The sequence below is a fragment of the Schistocerca gregaria genome, chromosome 5 (genome assembly GCF_023897955.1).
Source record: "Schistocerca gregaria isolate iqSchGreg1 chromosome 5, iqSchGreg1.2, whole genome shotgun sequence".
Taxonomy (NCBI): Eukaryota; Metazoa; Arthropoda; class Insecta; order Orthoptera; family Acrididae; genus Schistocerca; species Schistocerca gregaria.
In genome coordinates, this window is record NC_064924.1 from 122,790,288 (window position 1) to 122,812,890 (window position 22,603).

Genomic DNA, 22,603 nt, shown 5'->3' on the forward strand with positions numbered 1-22,603 from the left:
CACGTTGAATGAATTTGTAATGAAATCTAGACCTTACGCTGCTTGCAGGGTCTGATAAATATCAACGAGGACGGTTGAAAAATGTGTGCCCCGACCGGGACTCGAACCCGGAACTTCCCGCTGTAAGTAGGCTGTTTAGGTTTTCTTATTGGTAACGCCACGTAGCGCTTTGCATGAAAATCACTGGCTGTGCTGCGTGCAGTCTGTGGCTAGTTTGCATTGTTGTCTGCCATTGTAGTGTTGGGCAGTTGCCTGTTAACAGCGCGTAGCGTTGCGCAGTTGGAGGTGAGCCGCCAGCAGCGGTGGATGTGGGGAGAGAGATGGCGGAGTTTTGAAATTTGTAAGACTGGATGTCATGAACTGCTATATATATTATGTCTATTAAGGTAAATACATTGTTTGTTCTCTATTAAACTCTTTCATTTGCTAACTATGCCTATCTGTACTTAGTGCCTTCAGTAGTTTGAATCTTTTATTTAGCTGGCAGTATTGGCGCTCGCTGTATTACAGTAGTTCGAGTAACGAAGATTTTTTGGTGAGGTAAGTGATTTGCGAAAGGTATAGGTTAATGTGTCAGAGCCATTCTTTTGTAGGGATTTTTGAAAGTCAGATTGCGTTGCGCTAAAAATATTGTGTGTCAGTTTAAGCACAGTCATGTATAATTGTTCAACGGGGACATTTCACCGCTTACTCAAGATATTATCTTTCTGTATAATTTTTACTTCTTCCCCGGTCTGATTCCCCCCCGCCCCCCTCCGTCCGAATACATACACTTTCCTTCCCTACCAAATTAACGATCCATTGATGCCTCAGAATATATGGCAACAAATTAACCTTTCTTTTAGTTATGATGTGGCATAAATTTCTTTTCTCCCTGATACGATCCAGCACCTCTCCACTAGTAGCTGGATCCAACTACTCCTATATCACTTGATAGGCGGTTCATCAAATCATCTTCATACTATTTCTCGGCCGTTCCACTCGCGAACAGCGCTCGATAAAAACAAACACGAAAATCTTTTCCTGCGAGCTCTGATTACTGTTATTCCGCTACGATGATAATTGCTCTCTGCGTAGGTGTGTATCAATAAAATATTTTCGCACTCATAAGACTGGTGACTGAAATTTCGTCAAAGGAAAAACGTCTTTGTGTTAATCATTGCCGCCCCCAACCCCTTCCGAAACACGCATATGGTATCCGCGACTTTTCCCTAGCATGCGATAATACAAAACGAGCTGCCCTCTTCTAATCTTCAGCATTCTTCTGCAGCATCAGCTCTTCACTTCCGTACAAGGCTAATCTCTAGACAGTCGGCTGGTGTGGCCGAGCGGTTCTAGACGCTTCAGTTCGGAACCGCGCGACCGCTACAGTCGCAGGTTCGAATCCTGCCTCGGGTATGGATGTGTGTGATATCCTTAGGTTAGTTAGGTTTAAGTAGTTGTAAGTTATAGGGGACTGATGACCTCAGATGTTAAGACCCACTGTGCTCAGAGCCATTTGAACCAATAATCTCTAGACAACAATTATCAGGAAAGGTTTCACAAACACATAAATTTATATTAGATGTTAACATTTATCTCGTTTTAAGAAATGTTTTCCTAGCTATTGGCAACTTACATTTTACATTCTCTGGTGTTCGACCAGCGTCAGTTATTTTGCTGCCTAAATAGCAGAAACACGTCGCCTGCTTTTAGTGTCTCATTATCTCCAGTATTTTCTGATTTACGTGTATTACATTCTGTTACCCTTGTTTCAGTTTTGTTGATATTCAGCTTCTAAAGACGCTATCAACTTTGGTGAACTGCTCTTGCTCTGACAGAATCACAATGTTATCTGCGCACCACGAAGATTTCATTTATTCTCTTTGAACGTTAATCCCTTTTCCAAATTTCTTCTTGGTTTCGTTCACAGCTTGCTCAATGCAACCCCGTCCGGCTCTCTTCTCAGCTACTGCTTCACGTACTTCGACTTTTGTAGACTGCGTCTGGTTTCTGTACAACCAACCAATATTTTTCGAAACGTGTGTTGCACTAAAAATATTGTGTGTCAGTTTAAGCACAGTCATGTATAATTTTTCTAAGGGGACGTTTCAAGCTACCTTCCATGTCACATGAACGTCTCAGTATGTGTTGTAAATATACTTTTAATATCCTTCAGCCTATCGTCTAGGATAAGTTTTGTATTCCCTAGCGTGTTCGTACATTTCTCCGCCACCAGAACTGACCTTCCCCAAGGAAGGCTCTCATCATTTTCTCCATTCATCTGTAAATAATTCGTGGCAGTATTTTTCTACAGTGACTTATTAAGCTGTTGTTTCGATGATATTCACACCTGTGCGGAAATGCCCTCTTTGAAATTCGAATTAGTACGTTGCTCTTGAAGTCTGAGGGTATTTCGCCTGTCACTTCTTCGAAACCAGGAATTGCCTCGTAGTGTGACGTCTAAATTAGAAATTTGGCTCACCCTCGTGCTCAGCGCCGCTTCAAACAGCAAACAGTCTGTCGACACCTGCGAAGGAAAGGCCAGAACTCAGTTCATTTGACGTGGAAGGTAGGTTAATGATGTCACATTGCTATCAAATTTCACAATAATTCTGCCCAACGCCAACTTGGACGTTCCACACGATATGAAGATCGTCACAGCCCGTCTTACCCACATTTCACCCCTTCCTTTGACGAGTCTACGATGGAGGCTACAACCGCGACCCCCAGCGTTGAAATCTCACTGTTTTGTTTATCAGTTGTCGAGTAGAACATTCTACACACACCACCGCTCTGAACAGACGCGAAAAAGCCTTAGAGGGTGGCATAAAGGGCGTCAATGGAATCACCCCTTCCTCTGGGGCGTAGATTTCCACACATTTCACGGTCGAAAGCGACAGTTCGCAGTGTGATGAGCAGTAGGACGACGTCCTTCAAACCTTTGGCACTACTGGCACGCTAATACGTTTCAACCATTCTCAGAGCAGATTGTGGGCCAGTATCCCAATTAAACGTGATCGCACCCCTTTGGAGTCCCACTAGGGATGATTCAAAACCATCTGACGAAATATGAACGTGATGTGAAGCAGCAAATTATGCTTATACTTTTCCAGACATCCTGTTTCGCATCCTACTGTGGCTTGGTCACGGAAGAGTACGGTACTTACACATCCGTCAATAAAACGCCGAAGGGTCCCTGTGAGGTTCCCTAGTTTGGCAAAAGCCTCAGTAACACCTGCGCACCTTTCTAGAGAATTTAAAAAAATGAACATGCACAGAGAGAACCTGTAAAAGTAGTCGGAGGAGCTTACAGGCAGGCATCTCAAATTACAGGGCTGTCAAGGAGGTTGCCTACTTTCAGGCGCTTTGGAGTTCTTTACGGAATATGTCTGTAGCCATTGATTTTTAAAATTCTTAATAATGGTGGGCAGGTGCCACCAAGAGTTTTGCCGATCTGGGGAGTCTTACAGAGACACTTCGGCATTTTATTCAGGCGTGTGTCAGTGACGTAATCCTCCTCGATCGAGCGATGGGAGAGCACCAAATAGGAGGTATTGAATAGCTTAAGCATCAATTGCTGTTTCAAATGACATTCACATTTCATCGAATGGTTTTGAATGGTCTGTAGCGGTTCCAACTCGCATACAATAATTTTTTCCATGCTGCACTCCAAAGGGGCGTGATTACGTTTAATGGGGGTGCAGCCCTACAACGCACTTGGAGAAGGGTTGAAACGTCCGAGGTCGTCAGCAGTGTCAAGGGCTGTCGAAACGATGGAAGCGAGTAACTTTCACTTGTGCGTGGGCTATCTTAAATACAAACATGGGCATGTGAACTGACAAGCTAAATCTGCTACAGAGCTCAGAGGCACGTCACTTACATGAAATTGAAAAGAATCCTAGCTGTGTGAAGACCGATCTCATTCATAAGCTAATAAATAAGCAAACCAATAATTTCACTCTCCGTAGACACGGTCAGTGCGAACTGTTTGAAAAAAAAGCTGTATAAAAAAACTGTGATGTCGACCTGTAGAATAATGTAACCTGAAACACACGAAAATTCCTGCACTGACGTGTGGCCGTCGTAAAATAAAGAAAGTGACAGAATCTACATTGCGCAAAGGAAACGAAGCAATGACATAATATGAATCTCACCTGCAAAATGAAGTACCGGCAGAAACAGCAACACAGCAAGACTCCGTAAAAGCTAAAACAATACTGCTAAAAACTAACTACAGTTGGTCCAGGGAAATTGGGTTCGTAATCTTGATATAGGATGCCAACGACTCACACGACTCAACCTTTACGTTATGAAATTTCAGTTAGGAACTTAAAAAAAATATCTCTGATTCATTTAATCTAATAATTTCCATGGTAAAGTAAATTAACTCAGAAGATCAATAAACGGAATAATTATCAAAAACTCTACTGTGACGAGGGTGAAGTGGACCAACAATACAAGTCTGCAAAAATAAAAATTAAATTTTTACCTTGTTCTTCATTTCAAAACCTTTTTTATGTCCGTGTACTATGCAGCCATTGTTCTGAGTCATCATTTCCCGTCGTAATAAATCTGCAACTTACGTAGTTCCAAATATGCGTCCATGCATCACAATGTGCACTGAACGAATCCCCCCCCCCCCCCCCCTCCCGCTGCACACCGAAGCTGTCCACTACTGGATGTCAAAGATTCTACGACTCCACGGTGCTGCCATAGCAGAAACAGCCGAACATCTGTTTCTCAGAGCACAATTCTTCAAATATTGACACATCCAATGCCATCATCAAAAAATAGCCTTCTTAGAACGTGTTGCTGCTGCTCATCGCACTGCGAACTGCCGGAAATCAACACTGCAGGGAAATGGATGGTTTCATTGACACCCTTACACCCCTCACCCTTCCCCCCCCCCCCCCCCCCAAGCCTTTTCGTGTGGATTCTGAACGACGATATGTCTGGAATGTTTTCATCGGCAGCTCATAAGAAAACTACATTTCAACGCTGGGCGTAGTGGTTCTGACCTCCATCGCAGTGGCGTCAAAAGAAGGGGTGAAATTTGTGTAAGAGGGGGTGTGTAGCGTCCCCTTAGACAAATTATTGAATTACTATGCTGGTAAACCCCTTACGTTATTTCATTTTCAAACAGCTGAGTAAAACTGAACGTACTCAGACATTTCGCTCTTTACTTATTCTGATCAACACCAAATTGACAAACAATATTTTAAGCGCAACGCAACCTGACTTTCAAAAATCCATACAAAAGAATGGCCCTGACTAATAATAACCTATATATATATATATATATATATATATATATATATATATATATATATATATATATATATATATATATATATCAGTTCATGACATCCAGTCTCACACATTTGCTGTCTCTGATGGACACACTTCCAGATCACCCGCTCTCAAAACTTCGCCATCTCTCTCCCCGTATCCACCACTGCTGGCGGCTCACGTCCAACTGCGCAACGCTACGCGCTGTTCACATCCAACTGCCCAACACTACAATGCCGAATGTTCCAACAATGCCAACCAGCCACAGACTGCACAGAGCACATCCAGTGATTTTCATACATAGCGCTACGTGGCGTTACCAACATAAAAACCTAAACAGCCTACTTACAGGTGTGACGACCTTCACACCGTGTGGAAAGGTCAAGGTGACGTTGGGGAGAAGCGTTGTTGAATTTGGTGTCAACGTGACGTCATTAACCCACCTTCCACGTCACATGCACTTCTGAGCTGTGACCTTTTCCTCGCATTTTTGGACACCTTGCTGCTTGAAACGCCGTCGAGTCCGAGGGTGACGTCACAGGGCGCCACGCCTTTGCAGCATTTCATAGGAAGGTTTCACGCACCATTCGAGACAAATTTCCAACTTCGGCCTCACAATGGGAGTCAATTATGGGATTTTGAAGCCATCATCGTTTAATTCTCTTGTGCAGCGTAGTTCAGCAGTGTTATGTTTTGCGAAGGGTTTCAGTAAGTCTGAGGGAAGGTTATCTACTCCAGCGACGTTGTTTCGACTACAGTCTTACAGCGTTGTATCAAATTGTTGTAGCAATACAGAGAGATAGAATAGTCGATTGGTAACGAGTGCGGCACGAAGCCACACTGCTTGCTAATGCAGGTCTTTTTTCGCCGAAGCCAAGAGGCAGGCGGTGAGGGTGAGTGCTGCACCGGTGCAGATGTGCAGCGTAGAGCCTGCCGCTAGGGGAGCGGCGCAGTCCGGAAGCGTGGGTGGGGCGGCGCGGGGCGGCGTGCGTGCCTGCCATTCCGTAGCGGTGGGCGGCCGTTCGATTCCCGCGCCGGGCCGGCGCCACGAGACGGCGGCCGGTCGATATTCCTGACCTGGGCGCCGGCGCCAGACCGACTGGCTGCCAAGGTGACGTGGCGCGGAGGACTTCCCGTGAGTCATCGCGCCCGCCCGCTGCCCGCACCTGCCGCTCTCAACACTGCCCCAGCGAATCCATCCCGATACCTCTCACAAGGGATGCACACAAACTCAAGTTATATCAGAACAAATAAGCCCTCGGTCACAGATAAAAGGCAAAATTGACCAGGTTTCGACATTGCTATGAGCGTCGTCTTCAGAATTGAACTAACTGTTCTAAAACATATTACGTATATAATACATTAACAAAATTAAAGTTTGTACTGGCAGGAAAGAGATGCAGTACTCACAAGTCACATTTTAAAAAAATGTGAGCCGGAAAGGCGACGTCATGAGTAGATGTAAATAAGATGGCGAGCCGCTAAGGGTTGCAACCGTTGTTCACCCAAGTACGAGCAGCCCTTAGCGGCTCGCCATCATATTTACATCTATTCATGATGTCACCTTTCCGGCTCAGATTTTTTAAAATGTGACTTGTGAGTACTGCATCTCTTTCCTGTCAGTACAAACTTTAATTTTATTAATGTATTATATACGTAATATGTTGTAGAACAATTAGTTTAATTCTGAAGACGACGCTCATAGTAGCGTCGAAACCTGGTCAATTTTGACTTAATATCTGTGACCGAGAGCTTATTTGTTCTAATATAATTCTGACACGGTCAATGAACCTTAGCAGCTATGTTCAGAGTTTTACAAAGTGGCTAAAACCGAACGAAAATGAGTTTACAATACGAAGGTGTGTCTGTTGCAGCGCTTATCAAGGGGACTTATGTGTAATGTTTCTGGACTAAGTATAATCGATGTTTCAGAGCAAGTCGGTGAAGTTACATGGCTACGGTTTCTTTTTTTTTCTGAGTCATCAGTCTTCCGACTGGTCTGATGCAGCCAGCTTAGAATTCCTCTCCTGTGCCAACCTCTTTGTCTCACACGAGCACTTGCAACCTACGTCCTCAGTTATTTGCTGAATGTATTCCAACCTCTATCTTCCTCTACAGTATTTGCCCTCTTCATCTCTCTCTAGTGCCAAGGAAGTTATTCCCTGATGTCTTAAAAGATGTCCTTTCATCCTGTCCCTTCTCCTTGTCAGTGTTTTCCATCTATTGCTTTCATCTCCGATTCTGCGAAGAACTTCCTCATTCAAACCTTTCCAGTCCACCTAAACGTACCTCTGAAGCACCACATCACAAACGCTTCGTTTCTCTTCGGTTCCGGTATTTTCACAGACCATTTATCACTACCATACAATTTCTTTATGAAATTAAGGCCTATGTATGATATTAGTAGACTTCTCTTAGCCAGAAATGCTCTTTTTGGCAGTGCTGTCTGCTTTTGATGTCCTCCTTTCTCCGTCCGTCATTGGTTATTTTATTTTCTAAGTAGCAGAATTCCTTAACTTCATCTATCGGGTGATCAAAAAGTCAGTATAAATTTGAAAACTTAATAAACCACGGAATAATGTAGATAGAGAGGTAAAAATTAACACACATGCTTGAAATGACATGGGGTTTTATTAGAACCACCCCATATTGCTGGACGCGTGAAAGATTTGCGCGCGTCGTTTGGTGACGATCGTGTGCTCAGCCGCCACTTTCGTCATGCTTGGCCTCCCAGGTCCCCAGACCTCAGTCCATGCGATTATTGGCTTTGGGGTAACCTGAAGTCGCAAGATATCGTGATCGACCGGCATCTCAAGGGATGCTGAAAGACAACATCCGACGCCAATGCCTCACCATAACTCCGGGCATGCTTTACAGTGCTCTTCACAACATTATTCCTCGACTACAGCTATTGTTGAGGAATGATGAGCATTTCCTGTAAAACATCATCTCTGCTTTGTCTTACTTTTTCTACATCTACATCTACAACTACATCTACAGTTATACTTCGCAAGCCACCCAACAGTGTGTGGCGGAGGGCACTTTACGTGCCACTGTCATTACCTCCCTTTTCTGTTCCAGTCGCGTATGGTTCGCGGGAAGAACGACTCTCTGAAAGCCTCCGTGCGCGCTCGAATCTCTCTAATTTTACATTCGTCATCTCCTCGGGAGGTACAAGTAGGGGGAAGAAATATATTCGATACCTCATCCAGAAACGCACCCTCTCGAAACCTGGCGAGCAAGCTACACCGCGATGCAGAGCGCCTCTCTTGCAGAGTCTGCCACTTGAGTTTCCTAAACATCTCCGTAAAGCTATCATGCTTATCAGATAACCCTGTGAAGAAACGCGCCGCTCTTCTTTGGATCTTCTCTATCTCCTCCGTCAACGCGATCTGGTACGGATCCCACACCGATGAGCAATACTCAAGTATAGGTCGAACGAGTGTTTTGTAAGCCACCTCCTTTGTTGATGGACTAAATTTTCTAAGGACTCTCCCAATGAATCTCAACCTGGTACCCGCCTTACCAACAATTAATTTTATATGATCATTCCACTTCAAATCGTTCCGCACGCATACTCCCAGATATTTTACAGAAGTAACTGCTACCAGTGTTTGTTCCGCTATCATATAATCATAGAATAAAGGATCCTTCTTTCCATGTATTCGCAATACATTAGATTTGTGTATGTTAAGGGTCAGTTGCCACTCCCTGCACCAAGTGCCTATCCGCTGCAGATCGTCCTGCATTTCGCTACAATTTTCTAATGCTGCAACTTCTCTGTATACTACAGCATCATCCGCGAAAAGCCGCATGGAACTTCCGACACTGTCTACTAGGTCATTTATATATATATTGTGAAAAGCAATGGTCCCATAACACTCCCCTGTGGCACGCCAGAGGTTACTTTAACGTCTGTAGACGTCTCTCCATTGATAACAACATGCTGTGTTCTGTTTGCTAAAAACTCTTCAATCCAGCCACACAGATGGTCTGATATTCCGTAGGCTCTTACTTTGTTTATCAGGCGACAGTGCGGAACTGTATCGAACGCCTTCCGGAAGTCAAGGAAAATAGCATCTACCTGGAAGCCTGTATCTAATATTTTCTGGGTCTCATGAACAAATAAAGCGAGTTGGGTCTCACACGATCGCTGTTTCCGGAATCCATGTTGATTCCTACAGAGAAGATTCTGGGTTTCCAAAAACGACATGATACTCTAGAAAAAAACATGTTCTAAAATTCTACAACAGATCGACGTCAGAGATATAGGTCTATAGTTTTGCTCGACGACTCTTCTTGAAAACTGGGACTACCTGTGCTCTTTTCCAATCATTTGGAACCTTCCGTTCCTCTAGAGACTTGCGGTACACGGCTGTTAGAAGGGGGGCAAGTTCTTTCTGTGTAGAAACGAATTGGTATCCAGTGGACTTTCCTCTGTTGAGTGATTCCAGTTACGTTTCTATTCCTTGGACACGTATTTCGATGTCAGCCATTTTTTCGTTTGTGCGAGGATTTAGAGAAGGAACTGCAGTGCGGTCTCCCTCTGTGAAACAGCTTTGGAAAAAGGTGTTTAGTATTTCAGCTTTACGCGTGTTATCCTCTTTTTCAATGCTATCATCATCCCGGAGTGTCTGGATATGCTGTTTCGAGCCACTTACTGATTTAACGTAAGACCAGAACTTCATAGGATTTTCTGTCAGATCGGTACATAGAATTTTACTTTCGAATTCACTCAACGCTTCACGCACAGCCCTCCTTACGCTAACTTTGACATCGTTTAGATTCTGTTTGTCTGAGAGGTTTTGGCTGCGTTTAAACTTGGAGTGAAGCTCTCTTTGCTTTCTCAGTAGTTTCCTATCTTTGTTGTTGAACCACGGTGGGTTTTTCCCGTCCCTCATAGTTTTACACGGCACGTACCTGCCTAAAACGCGTTTTACAATTGCCTTAAACTTTTTCCATAAACACTCAACATTGTCAGTGTCGGAACAGAAATATTCGTTTTGATCTGTTAGGTAGTCTGAAATATGCCTTCTATTACTCTTGCTAAACAGATAAACCTTCCTCCCTTTTTTTTATATTCCTATTAACCTCCATATTCAAGGATGCTGCAACGGCCTTATGATCACTGATTCCCTGTTGTGCACTTACACTTATGCTAATTATTGCTATTCTGATCAGATGAAGCGCCCTCTATCGGACATTTTCGAACTTATGTTTATTTTTGGATCTAATTATACCCCATGTCATTCCAAGCACGTGTGTCAAAAAATGGCTCTGAGCACTATGCGACTTAACTTCTGAGGTCATCAGTCGCCTAGAACTTAGAACTAATTAAACCTAACTAACCTAAGGACATCACACACATCCATGCCCTAGGCAGGATTCGAAACTGCGTCCTTAGCGCCCGTCGGCTCCAGACTGTAGCGCCTAGAACCACACGGCCACTCCGGCCGGCGCACGTGTGTCAATTTGTACCTCTCTATCTACATTATTCCGTGATTTATTCAGTTTTCAAATTTATACTGACTTTTTGATCACCCTGTACTTGGTGACCATCAATCCTTATGTTAAGTTTCTCGCTGTTCTCATTTGCGCTACCTCTCATTACTTTCATGTTTCTTCAGTTTACTGTCAATCCATGTTTTGTACTCATTAGACTGTTCATTCTATTCAGCAGATTATGTAATTCTTCTTCACTTTCACTCAGGATAGTACTATCATCAGCGCGTCGTATCACTGATATCCTTTCACCTTGAATTTTAATTCCACTTCTGAACCTTTCTTTTATTTCCATCATTGCTTCTTCGATGTGCAGATTGAATAGCACCAGGGAAAAGCTACATCCCTGTCTTACACCCTTTTTAATCCGAGCACTTCGTTCTTGGTCGTGAACTCATATTATTTCCTTTTGGTTCTTGTACATATTGTGAATTATCAGTTTCTTCCTGTAGGTCACCCCTATTTTTCTCAGAATTTCGAACGTCTGGCACCATTTTACATTTTGGAACGCTTTTTCCAGGTCGACAAATCCGATCAACGTATATTGATCTTTCTTTAGTCTTGCTCCCATTTTAAACCGCAACGTCAGAATTACCTCACTGTTGCCTTTCCCTTTCCTAAATCCAAACTGAACCTCATATAAACATCCTTAATTTCCTTGTCTAATTTTCTGAACATTATTCTTAACAGCAACTTTCATGCATGAGCTGTTAAGCTGATTGTGCGGTAATTCTCTCACTTGGCAGCTCTTGCAGTCTTCGGAATTGTGTGGATTTTATATTTCCGAAAGTCAGATGCTATGTCGCCAGATTCACACATTCTACATACTAACGTCTATTGTCGTTTTGTTCCCGCTTCTCCCCACGATTTTAAAAATTCTGATGGAATGTTATCTATCCTTTCTGCCTTATTTGATATCAAGTCCTCCAAGGTTCTCTTAAATTCTAAATCTAATATCGGATCCCGTGTCTCTTCTAAGTCTACTGTTTCTTTTTCTGTCACATCAGGCAGATCTTACCCCCCCCCCCCCATAAGAGGCCTCCAATGTGCTATTTTCACCTACTCGCTCACTCCTCTGCATTTAACAGAGGAATTTCCGTTGTACTCTTACTGTTACCATCATCCTTGCTTTTAATTTCACCAAAGGTTGTTCCAACTTTCCTATATGGTGAGTCAGTCTATCCGACAATCATTTCTTTTTCGACTTCTTCGGATTTTTCATTTAGCCATTTCGTCTTAGCTCTCCTGCACATCCCATTTATTTCATTCCTCTTCGGCTTGTATTTCTGTATTCCGGAATTCTCCTGAACATTTTTGTATTTTCTTCTTTTATAGACCAGCAGGAGTATTCTTCTGCTACCCATCGTTTCTTCGCACTTACCTTCTTTTTACCTATGTTTTTCTTTCCAACTTCTGTGATTGCCCTTTTTAGAGATTTCCAGTCCTCTTTCAACTGTACTGCCGACTGAGCTATTCCTTATTCTTGTACCTATAGCCTTAGAGAGCTTCAAGCGTACCTCCTCATTCCTTAGTACTTCGGTAGCCCACTTCGTTGCGTATTTATTCTTCCTGATTAATCTTTTAAACTTCAGCCTACTCTTCATCACTTCTACATTGTGATCTGAGTCTATATCTCTCCTGAGTGCTCTTGACAATACAGTATCACATCTCGGAATCTTCGTCTGACCATGATGTAATCTAACTGAAATCTACTCGTATCACCCGGTCTTTTCTAAATATACTTCCTCCTTGTGAATCCTGAACAGAGTATTCGCTATTACCAGCTGAGATTTACTACGAACTCAATTAGCCTTTCTCCTCTCTCATTCCTTGTCCGAAGCCCATATTCTCCCGTACACCTCTCTTCTACTCCTTTGCCTACAACTACATTCCAGTCCCCCATTACCCTTATATCTTAATCTCCCTTTAAGTACTGTGTTACACTTTCCATATCCTCATGTACTTTCTCTGTTTCTTCATCTTCAGCTTGCGACGCCGGCATGTATATCTGAACTGGCGTTGTCGGTGTTGGTTTGCTATCGATTCTGAGAAGAACAACCCTATCACTGAACTGTTCGCAATAACACACTCTCTGTCCTACCATTTTCTGCTGCTGTTGATGTTATCCTATACTCTTGTCTTCCTTTCATTTCACTTCACTGACCCCTACTACATCGAGACTGAACCTTTGCATATCCCTTTCCAGAATTTCTAACTTCCCTACCATGTTTGAGCTTCTGACATTGCAGGCTCCGATATGTAGAACGTTTTCCTTTCGTTGGTTACTCAAACTTTTTCTCATGGTCAGCTCTCCGTTGGCAGTCCCCTGCGGGAAGTCCGAATGGGGGACTATTCCGGAATCTTATGCCAATGGAGAGATCATCATGATATTGTTTACTATAGCTGACGAATGTTATGAATTTTTGGCACAGGATCAGGGACATTAGCCTGTAAATTGTAAAAGGCACGCGTGCCCAAACCTTGCAACTAAGAGAGCGCCCTGTGCTGCGAAACTACGGTAAAATCGTGAAATAAGTCGGAATATGTTAACATGTTTTGGTTTGAAACTGCCAGACAGATCGAAAAACTAGTTCCCTGCTATTTACATCCATAACTCTGAACAGGACATATTCGCCTTTTTGTGCCATGATAGGTGCATTTTTCATTCTGGTTTCCAACTTAACCATAATTCTGAAATCAGAATACCGTAGCTTTGCAGACGATGTAGATTTTTGGTGACTGCGTCGACGACTGGTACGCTATAGGTTTTTTTTTTTTTGTCTTTCGAACAGTGTTGTTTATATCGTGACAGCGGATAAAATTTTCACAAAATAACAAGATGACCAATAATTACACGTATTTGTTTATCTTCTTACAAAATTACAAGTCTGAAAGACAGAAGTGGCGCGCATAAAAAAAATTAAAGATAAAAATAACCCGTCAAAGACTGGGTTTTCTGCACGTAAAAGAGGAATCAACCTTTTGAAAACAAGTTTTCAGCTTTACTGCATTTTCTCTTTATTTGATTCCTTTTACACCGTTTGCTCACTTTCAATTCACGTGAGACTGAATTTTACGTCCTACGTTTAGCTCGACTTTCAACCATCGTATCTCCGTGTTGGAGATAGATTACTGGATTAAAAAATTTAGCTTTGAGTTTATCCATTTATGTACCTTAGTGTAAAGTTTGAACCGATTCGTAAATCTTTAAAAGCCTCCCAGAAATTCTTATTTTTTTTCGTATTTGCACGTAAAATTCGAACCGTGCTCATGCAAATACTGCTATTAGCTGAGCGCAGTTGACATTTTTTTGCGAAAGGAACTAATCGATTCGCACATCTGGCCTAGGCCTCAGCTCCAGATTCGTTCAAATGGTTCAAATGCCTCTGAGACCTATGGGACTTAACATCTGAGGTCATCAGTCTCCTAGAACTTACAACTACTTAAACCTGACTAACCTAAGGGCATCACACACATCCATGCCCGAGGCAGGATTCGAACCTGCGACCGTAGCAGCAGTGCAGCTCCGGACTGAAGCGCCTAGAACCTCTCGGCCACAGCGTTCGGCTCCAGGTCCGTCGTTCAAACTTTGCATGATATACTGTGACACGGCTACTGTAAGGCAGATGTTCGAATGGCTATACGAATGATCGCTGGTCCGGGCTAAACCAAAAGCTTTTTACTCCATTTTTCTAACTCAAGCCGCGAGTTTCAAACGAAGCGCTGTAACGATATTACTACCAAATGCCTAGAACAGCCACGAAGTCCCAATCGGAAGTTGCCTATTTAATGCCTCCTAGGGGCAACAAGAATTTGATTTTCAGTATTTCATATAATTATTGATCCGATTTGAAAATTTAAAATGCTATCAGCAGAAGTAATCTTTGTTAAATATTTAACACAATAAATCAAGTATTAAAATTAGGAACTGTGTATAAGTCTGGAGGCAGTCTACCTCATAGCGCGCAAATTAACCCGACTATACAGGGTGGTCCATTGATTGTGACCGGGCCAAATATCTCACGAAATAAGCGTCAAACGAAAAAACTACAAAGAACGAAACTTATCTAGTTTGAAGGGGGAAACCAGATTGCGCTATGGTTGGTCCGCTAGATGGTGCTGCCATAGGTCAAACCGATATCAACTGCGTTTTTTTAAATAGGAACCCCCATTTTTTATGACATATTCGTGTAGTACGTAAAGAAATATGAATGTTTTAGTTGTACTACTTTTTTCGCTTTATGATAGCTGGCGCTGTAACAGTCACAAAGATATGGCTCACAATTATAGACGAACAGTTCGTAAAAGGTAGGTTTTTTAAATTAAAATACAGAACGTAGGTACGTTTGAACATTTTATTTCGGTTGTTCCAATATGATACATGCAGCTTTGTGAACTTATCATTTCTGAGAACGCATGTTGGTACAGCGTGATTACCTGTAAGTACCACATTAATGCAATAAATGGTCAAAATGATGTCCGTCAACCCCAATGCATTTGGCAATACGCATAACGACATTCCTCTCAACAGCGAGTAGTTCGCCTTCCGTAATATTCGCACACTCATTGACAATGCGTTGACGTATGTTGTCAAGCGTCGTCGGTGGATCACGATAGCAAATATCTTTCAACTTTCCCCACAGAAAGAAATTCTGGCACGTCAGTTCCGGTGAACGTGCGGGCCATGATATGGTGCTTCGTCGACAAATCCACCTGTCATGAAATATGCTGTTCAGTACCGCTTCAACCTCACGCGAGCTATGTGCCGGACATCCACCATGTTGGAAGTACATCGCCATTCTGTCATGCAGTGAAACATCTTGTAGTAACATCGGTAGAACATTACGTAGCAAATGAGCATACATTGCACCATTTAGAATGGCATCGATAAAATTGGGGCCAATTATCCTTCCTCCCACAGTGCCTCACCATACATTAAACCGCCAAGGCCGCTAATGTTCCACTTGTCGCCGCCATCGTGGATTTTCCGTTACCCAGTAGTGCATATTATGCCGGTTTACGTTACCACTATTGCTGAATGACGCATCGTCGCTAAATAGAACGCGTGCAAAAAATCTGTCATCATCCCGTAATTTCTCTTGTGCCCAGTAGCAGAACTGTACACGACGTTCAAAGTCGTCGCCATCCAATTCCTGGTGCATAGAAATATGGTACGCATTCGATGTTGATGTAGCATTCTCAACACCGACGTTTTCGAGATTCCCGATTCTCGTGCAGTTTGTCTGCTACAGATGTGCGGATTAGCCGTGACAGCAATTAAAATACCTCTTTGGGCATCATCAATTGTAGCAGGTCTTGGTTGACGTTTCACATGCGGCTGAACACTTCCTGTTTCCTTAAATAACGTAACTATCCGGCGAAAGGTCCTGTCACTTGGATGATGTCGTCCAGGATACCGAGCAGCATACATAGTACACGCCCGTTGGGCATATTGATCACAATAGCCATACATTAACACGATATCAACCTTTTCCGCAATTGGTAAACGGTCCAATTTAACACGGGAAATGTATCACGAAGCAAATACCGTCCACACTGGAGGAATGTTACGTGATACCACGTACTTAGACGTTTGTGACTATTTCAGCGTCATCTATCACAAAGCGAAAAAAGTGGTCCAACTAAAACATTCATATTTCTTTACGCACTACACGAATATGTAATAAAAATGGGGGTTCCTATTTAAAAAAAAACAACAAAAAAAACGCAATTGGTACCCGTTTGATCTATAACAGCGCTATCTATCGGGCCAACCATAGCGTCATCTGGTTTCCCCCTTCAAGCTAGACAACTCTCGTACTTTGTAGTTTTGTCGTTTGATGCTTATTTCGTGGGATATTTGGCCCGGTCACTATCCTGTAGTCACCGAGTATTAGTGAATGAGAGCACTTGGTGACTTCGAACAAACTTTCCACAAAAATTCAAACCTTTTCGAAACTTTTTCTCGTTGTAGGCCCCAGAAAGTAATTAAAGGAAAGAAACTTTATCGTTCGCTACATTTCTGCTATTCATGCAGTAAAACTTCAGTATCAGAGATGACGTTTCAATTGATTACTTCTCTACTAATAACTCTGTTCAAAACAAATTTTACAGACAGCAGCCACATATATCGCTTCGATGTACCTGCAAAATTACCTTACTGTACGGGATATAGTTCACGAGACGTGACATCGTGAACACTAAGATGTGTGAAGAACTGGACTCTCTCCAAACAGCACGCAGATTACCCACACTATATTCATCCAGTGTCTGATAACGACAGCACGTAGCCACTTTCCTCAAACTGTACAAGTAGTTTCAATCCTTTTCTAAACTTTTTCTCGCTTACAGCCGCGCAAAATAATGGAAGGACAATGATGTTAGATTCTGTAATGAGCCGGGACCGCGGGACGGAGGGGGGGGGGGGGGAGGGGGGGGCAGGAGTCCAGCAGACTGTTTTGACTAATAGCTTCACTACAGTCATAAATGAACAGATGCGGTACGTAATGTCATGTGTCCCAAAGTATTAGGGGCAAGCAGAAACTTTCTGTTCGGTCGTGCGCTCGATAGTCTGTATGCCTGTCAGGTAAAATTGCCGTGAGCGTTGAGGCAGTCATTCCACCGGCGCATCTAAACTCGTCCCGAACAGGCTATGAAGGCCCACGGTACCGACCGGCCGCCGTGTCATCCTAAGCCCATAGGCGTCACTGGATGCGGATATGGAGGGGCATGTGGTCAGCACACCGCTCTCCCGGCCGTATGCCAGTTTACGAGACCGGAGCCGCTACTTCTCAGTCAAGCAGCTCCTCAGTTTGCCTCACAAGGGGTGAGTGCACCCCGCTTGCCAACAGCGCTCGGCAGGCCGGATGGTCACCCATCCAAGTGCTAGCCCAGCCCGACAGCGCTTAACTTCGGTGATCTGACGCGAACCGGTGTTACCACTGCGGCAAGGCCGTTGGCCCCACCGACACATCAGGCTGAAGATTCCAGTTTGGTAAAACGCCGTGTCCTGCTGCGGGAAGAAGTCAGTAACTGCCTTCTGCACATCAGCGCCCGACAGGAATCGTCGACCCTTCAACGCCTTCTTTAAGGGTCCGTAGGAGGGATAATTGCATAGGCAGAGATCAGGACTCTAGGGTGGCGTCTCCCACTGGGGTTGGCGCAACTTCTGCGTTACGACATTTGCGATATGGGGGCGTGCATTATCACGAACTTGGCGCACTATTCCACAACTGTGGTTTCCGACCCCAGACACTTTCTTCATTCTCCGATAGATGTCTACAGGTGTTTGCCCATCTGCAGCCGAGAGGGGAACAACAGCACATTGGTCATGTTTGGATGCATTTGGTAATAACGTCGGCATAGTTCACGTTTCCACATGTTTCGCACGCACGTCGGAAAGACACGAATGCTACACTAACCCCTCGCGTACATGTCGGTACTTATAAACGCTCATTGGTGTCGCGCTACGTTGCACATACCCTGCAGCAACGACTTTTAAAAAAAAGGTTCAAATGGCTCTGAGCACTATGGGACTTAACATACGAGGTCATCAGTGCCCTAGACGTAGAACTACTTAAACCTAACTAACCTAAGGACATCACACACATCCATACCAAAGGCAGGATTCGAACCTGCGACCGCAGCGGTCACGCGATTCCGGACTGAATCGCTCAGAACCGCTCGGTCACAGCGGCCGGCGCAACGACTTCAAACTGAAACTTTTTGACCGCCCCTTGTAGAACTTGGAGCGATAATCTACATCTACAGGACTACTTCACAACTCACCGTTAGATGTTTGGCAGAGGGTTCATGTAACCAATGTCAGACTATTTCTGGACCGCTCAAATCTCTAATATCACACGGGAAAAATGATCAATTAAATATTTCCGTTCACAATCTGATTTCCCGCATTTTATTAATATGATGTTTTCTCTCTGTTTAGCCCGGAACCAATAAAATATTTTCACATTTAGCAGAGAAAGTTGGTGATTGAATTTTCTTGAAAAAGTCTCGCCGCAACGATGTTGGATCCCGACTATCGTTTGATATCCGTGACACTTTCTCCCCTAATTCGCGGTAGTTCTGTTTCCGCGGTTGTGTGTTCGTGTGGCCGGTACAACTATCTAGCTTTTGGGACGGATCTTCTGGCGAGGGAGCGGTTGTATAGTATTGTCAAAAATAGTGCTTTGTCATCAGCACTCGTAATTACAGAATCTTGCCCGGAAGGCTTGCCTTCATAAAACGATTTAAGTTACTTTGCAAATGATCTCATTTTGACAGCTGTTCTTTATTCGAACGCTAGTATATTTACTGCATCTTCTTTGGAGAAATAATTCCGATAAACCATGTTTAGTAAAAAAAAAAAAAGGTTCAAATGGCTCTGAGCACTATGGGACTTAACATCTATGGTCATCAGTCCCCTAGAACTTAGAACTACTTAAACCTAACTAACCTAAGGACATCACACAACACCCAGCCATCACGAGGCAGAGAAAATCCCTGACCCCGCGGGGAATCGAACCCGGGAACGGGAAGCGAGAACGCTATCGCACAACCACGAGATGCGGGCATGTTTAGTAATTACACTTTAGTGGCCCTGCCGTTGTCATTGGAAACATTAACATTGCTATCGCGCAGTGATGGGATTGATTGTGTCCTGCTGCTGGCATGATTTTCACAACACCAGACTCTCTTTCGACAAAGCCTTTCGTTGTGGAAACTATTAATAACGTCCTGCACTAAAGTTAGGTTTCGAGCTTGTGTAAGTTATTGCCAATCTTGTAGATCTTACATTCTTTGCCTACTCGTCACTGAAGTGAGGATCAGATGTTTCAATAAAGCGATTAAAAATTCAATGGAATGGCGTACAACGCACACTAGACAATGCCAGCGAGTGGACACGTTACATAATTTTCGATGTGTCCTCGCTGTAATAGTCCAGTGTCAAGGTCTACAGCGACCACACTATGCAGGTCTTTACCACATGCAGTTCCACTCCTATGTTTTAATCGTTTCATTGAAACACAACGTTTGGGCTTCACCGGCGTATGAGAGAGTAACGTACGACAACACAGTGGCTTCTATTTTACGAAATTTGGTCCTGTTACTTGTGTCCTGTTGCTTGTGTCCCCTACTGATAAGAGTCGCACACATTTTGCAGTATAGACCGTAAAAGTGAAATTACCTTCCCAGCAACTGAAACTTCTGAGCATTGTACCAGGTAGTCGAAAACTTACTTTACTTGCATGTAATCACATCGGATAGTTACACACAGTCTCTCGTCACATTGCTTTTCCGACTCCTCTCTGAGTTCTCTGGTATCTGATGCTTAGTTGTGTAATAAAAGGCTGCTATAGTTTGTAAGTATCTAAATGAATGTTACAACAAATTTAATTCCACAACAAATTCTCAAGGGCGTAACTTAGTCCGATGTGAAAATCCTGAAAGTACTCCAAATATCATACAGTAAGTCATTAAATGTGTAATGTGAATGGTAAGAGCCGTGACTTCGCTTCATCCATCCGAATTTCACTTGCGGGAAAGTCGACATTCAGATTACCGGGCTGCAGCCTACCTGTCAGGAAGGTTTAAACCCATCAGAGAAGACTAACTAGACGTGCTTTACGTACGAATTTTCTATAGTAGGCGCCGGTATGTCACCGATTCAAAGGTTTCTTGGCAGTTGATAAATACAGAATTCACGTACCTATGGTTTCATTAAAATGACATTTTTTCTCGAGGTGTCTTGCTTACTTCTAAATATACACTCCTGGAAATTGAAATAAGAACACCGTGAATTCATTGTCCCAGGAAGGGGAAACTTTATTGACACATTCCTGGGGTCAGATACATCACATGATCACACTGACAGAACCACAGGCACATAGACACAGGCAACAGAGCATGCACAATGTCGGCACTAGTACAGTGTATATCCACCTTTCGCAGCAATGCAGGCTGCTATTCTCCCATGGAGACAATCGTAGAGATGCTGGATGTAGTCCTGTGGAACGGCTTGCCATACCATTTCCACCTGGCGCCTCAGTTGGAGCAGCGTTCGTGCTGGACGTGCAGACCGCGTGAGACGACGCTTCATCCAGTCCCAAACATGCTCAATGGGGGACAGATCCGGAGATCTTGCTGGCCAGGGTAGTTGACTTACACCTTCTAGAGCACGTTGGGTGGCACGGGATACATGCGGACGTGCATTTTCCTGTTGGAACAGCAAGTTCTCTTGCCGGTCTAGGAATGGTAGAACGATGGGTTCGATGACGGTTTGGATGTACCGTGCACTATTCAGTGTCCCCTCGACGATCACCAGAGGTGTACGGCCAGTGTAGGAGATCGCTCCCCACACCATGATGCCGGGTGTTGGCCCTGTGTGCCTCGGTGGTATGCAGTCCTGATTGTGGCGCTCACCTACACGGCGCCAAACACGCATACGACCATCATTGGCACCAAGGCAGAAGCGACTCTCATCGCTGAAGACGACACGTCTCCATTCGTCCCTCCATTCACGCCTGTCGCGACACCACTGGAGGCGGGCTGCACGATGTTGGGGCGTGAGCGGAAGACGGCCTAACGGTGTGCGGGACCGTAGCCCTGCTTCATGGAGACGCTTGCGAATGGTCCTCGCCGTAACCGCAGGAGCAACAGTGTCCCTAATTTGCTGGGAAGTGGCGGTGCGGTCCCCTACGGCACTGCGTAGGATCCTACGGTCTTGGCGTGCATCCGTGCGTCGCTGCGGTCCGGTCCCAGGTCGACGGGCACGTGCACCTTCCGCCGACCACTGGCGCTAACGTCGATGTACTGTGGAGACCTCACGCCCCACGTGTTGAGCAATTCGGCGGTACGTCCACCCGGCCTCCCGCATGCCCACTATACGCCCTCGCTCAAAGTCCGTCAACTGCACATACGGTTCACGTCCACGCTGTCGCGGCATGCTACCAGTGTTAAAGACTGCGATGGAGCTCCGTATGCCACGGCAAACTGGCTGACACTGACGGCGGCGGTGCACAAATGCTGCGCAGCTAGCGCCATTCGACGGCCAACACCGCGGTTCCTGGTGTGTCCGCTGTGCCGTGCGTGTGATCATTGCTTGTACAGCCCTCTCGCAGTGTCCGGAGCAAGTATGGTGGGTCTGACACACCGGTGTCAATGTGTTCTTTTTTCCATTTCCAGGAGTGTATTAGCGGCAAGAGAATACCACGTTTCTACCATTGTTTTTGAAAGTAGTTTTTGACAGCCATCTACCATTTATTTACGAATACCGCATTGTCTGCTCCAGTCTTTTCCATTAGTCCAAACTTGTGAGGATTCCAAATACCGAGTAGTATTCACGAATAGATTGCAAAAGTGTCGTGTATATGATTCCCCCCCCCCCCCCCCCCTCTTGCACTACACTTTCAAGACGTCTCCCTACGCTCAATGTCTTATGCATTCATTCCACTTTATACCGTTAAGCTAAGCCTCGATATTACATCGAGCGACAACTCAATACCAGAACTGCTGCAGTTTAAAGCTACCGTGCTTCGATTCTTCAAGTCATGCGCATTACATTGCTCTTATTAACTTATTTGGCCAATTACAAGCGATAACGTCAGTCGAACGTTGCGTCCAAGTAATTCAGAATTCCCCTGCAGTTTCTCGACGAAGATATTTTGTTTTCGGCAACAGAATCGATATTAAACAGTCTGAACGTGTTACATTTCCTGACAATTCTGCGATGAACAGACGAATGTAGTCGACGAAGGCACAGAGCTCCTTCGAAGCAAAATGTAGTTCACTGGGTCATCTGAAGAGTGATGGATATAGCGTTACGCAAACA

The 22,603-nt window shown here is 44.2% G+C and overlaps 1 pseudogene; it reads right to left on the reverse strand.

Moving 5' to 3' along the window:
* Positions 1-17,615: 17,615 nt before the first annotated feature.
* On the reverse strand, positions 17,616-17,733 carry LOC126274360 (5S ribosomal RNA; annotated as a pseudogene).
* Between the last annotated feature and the right edge of the window lie 4,870 nt (positions 17,734-22,603).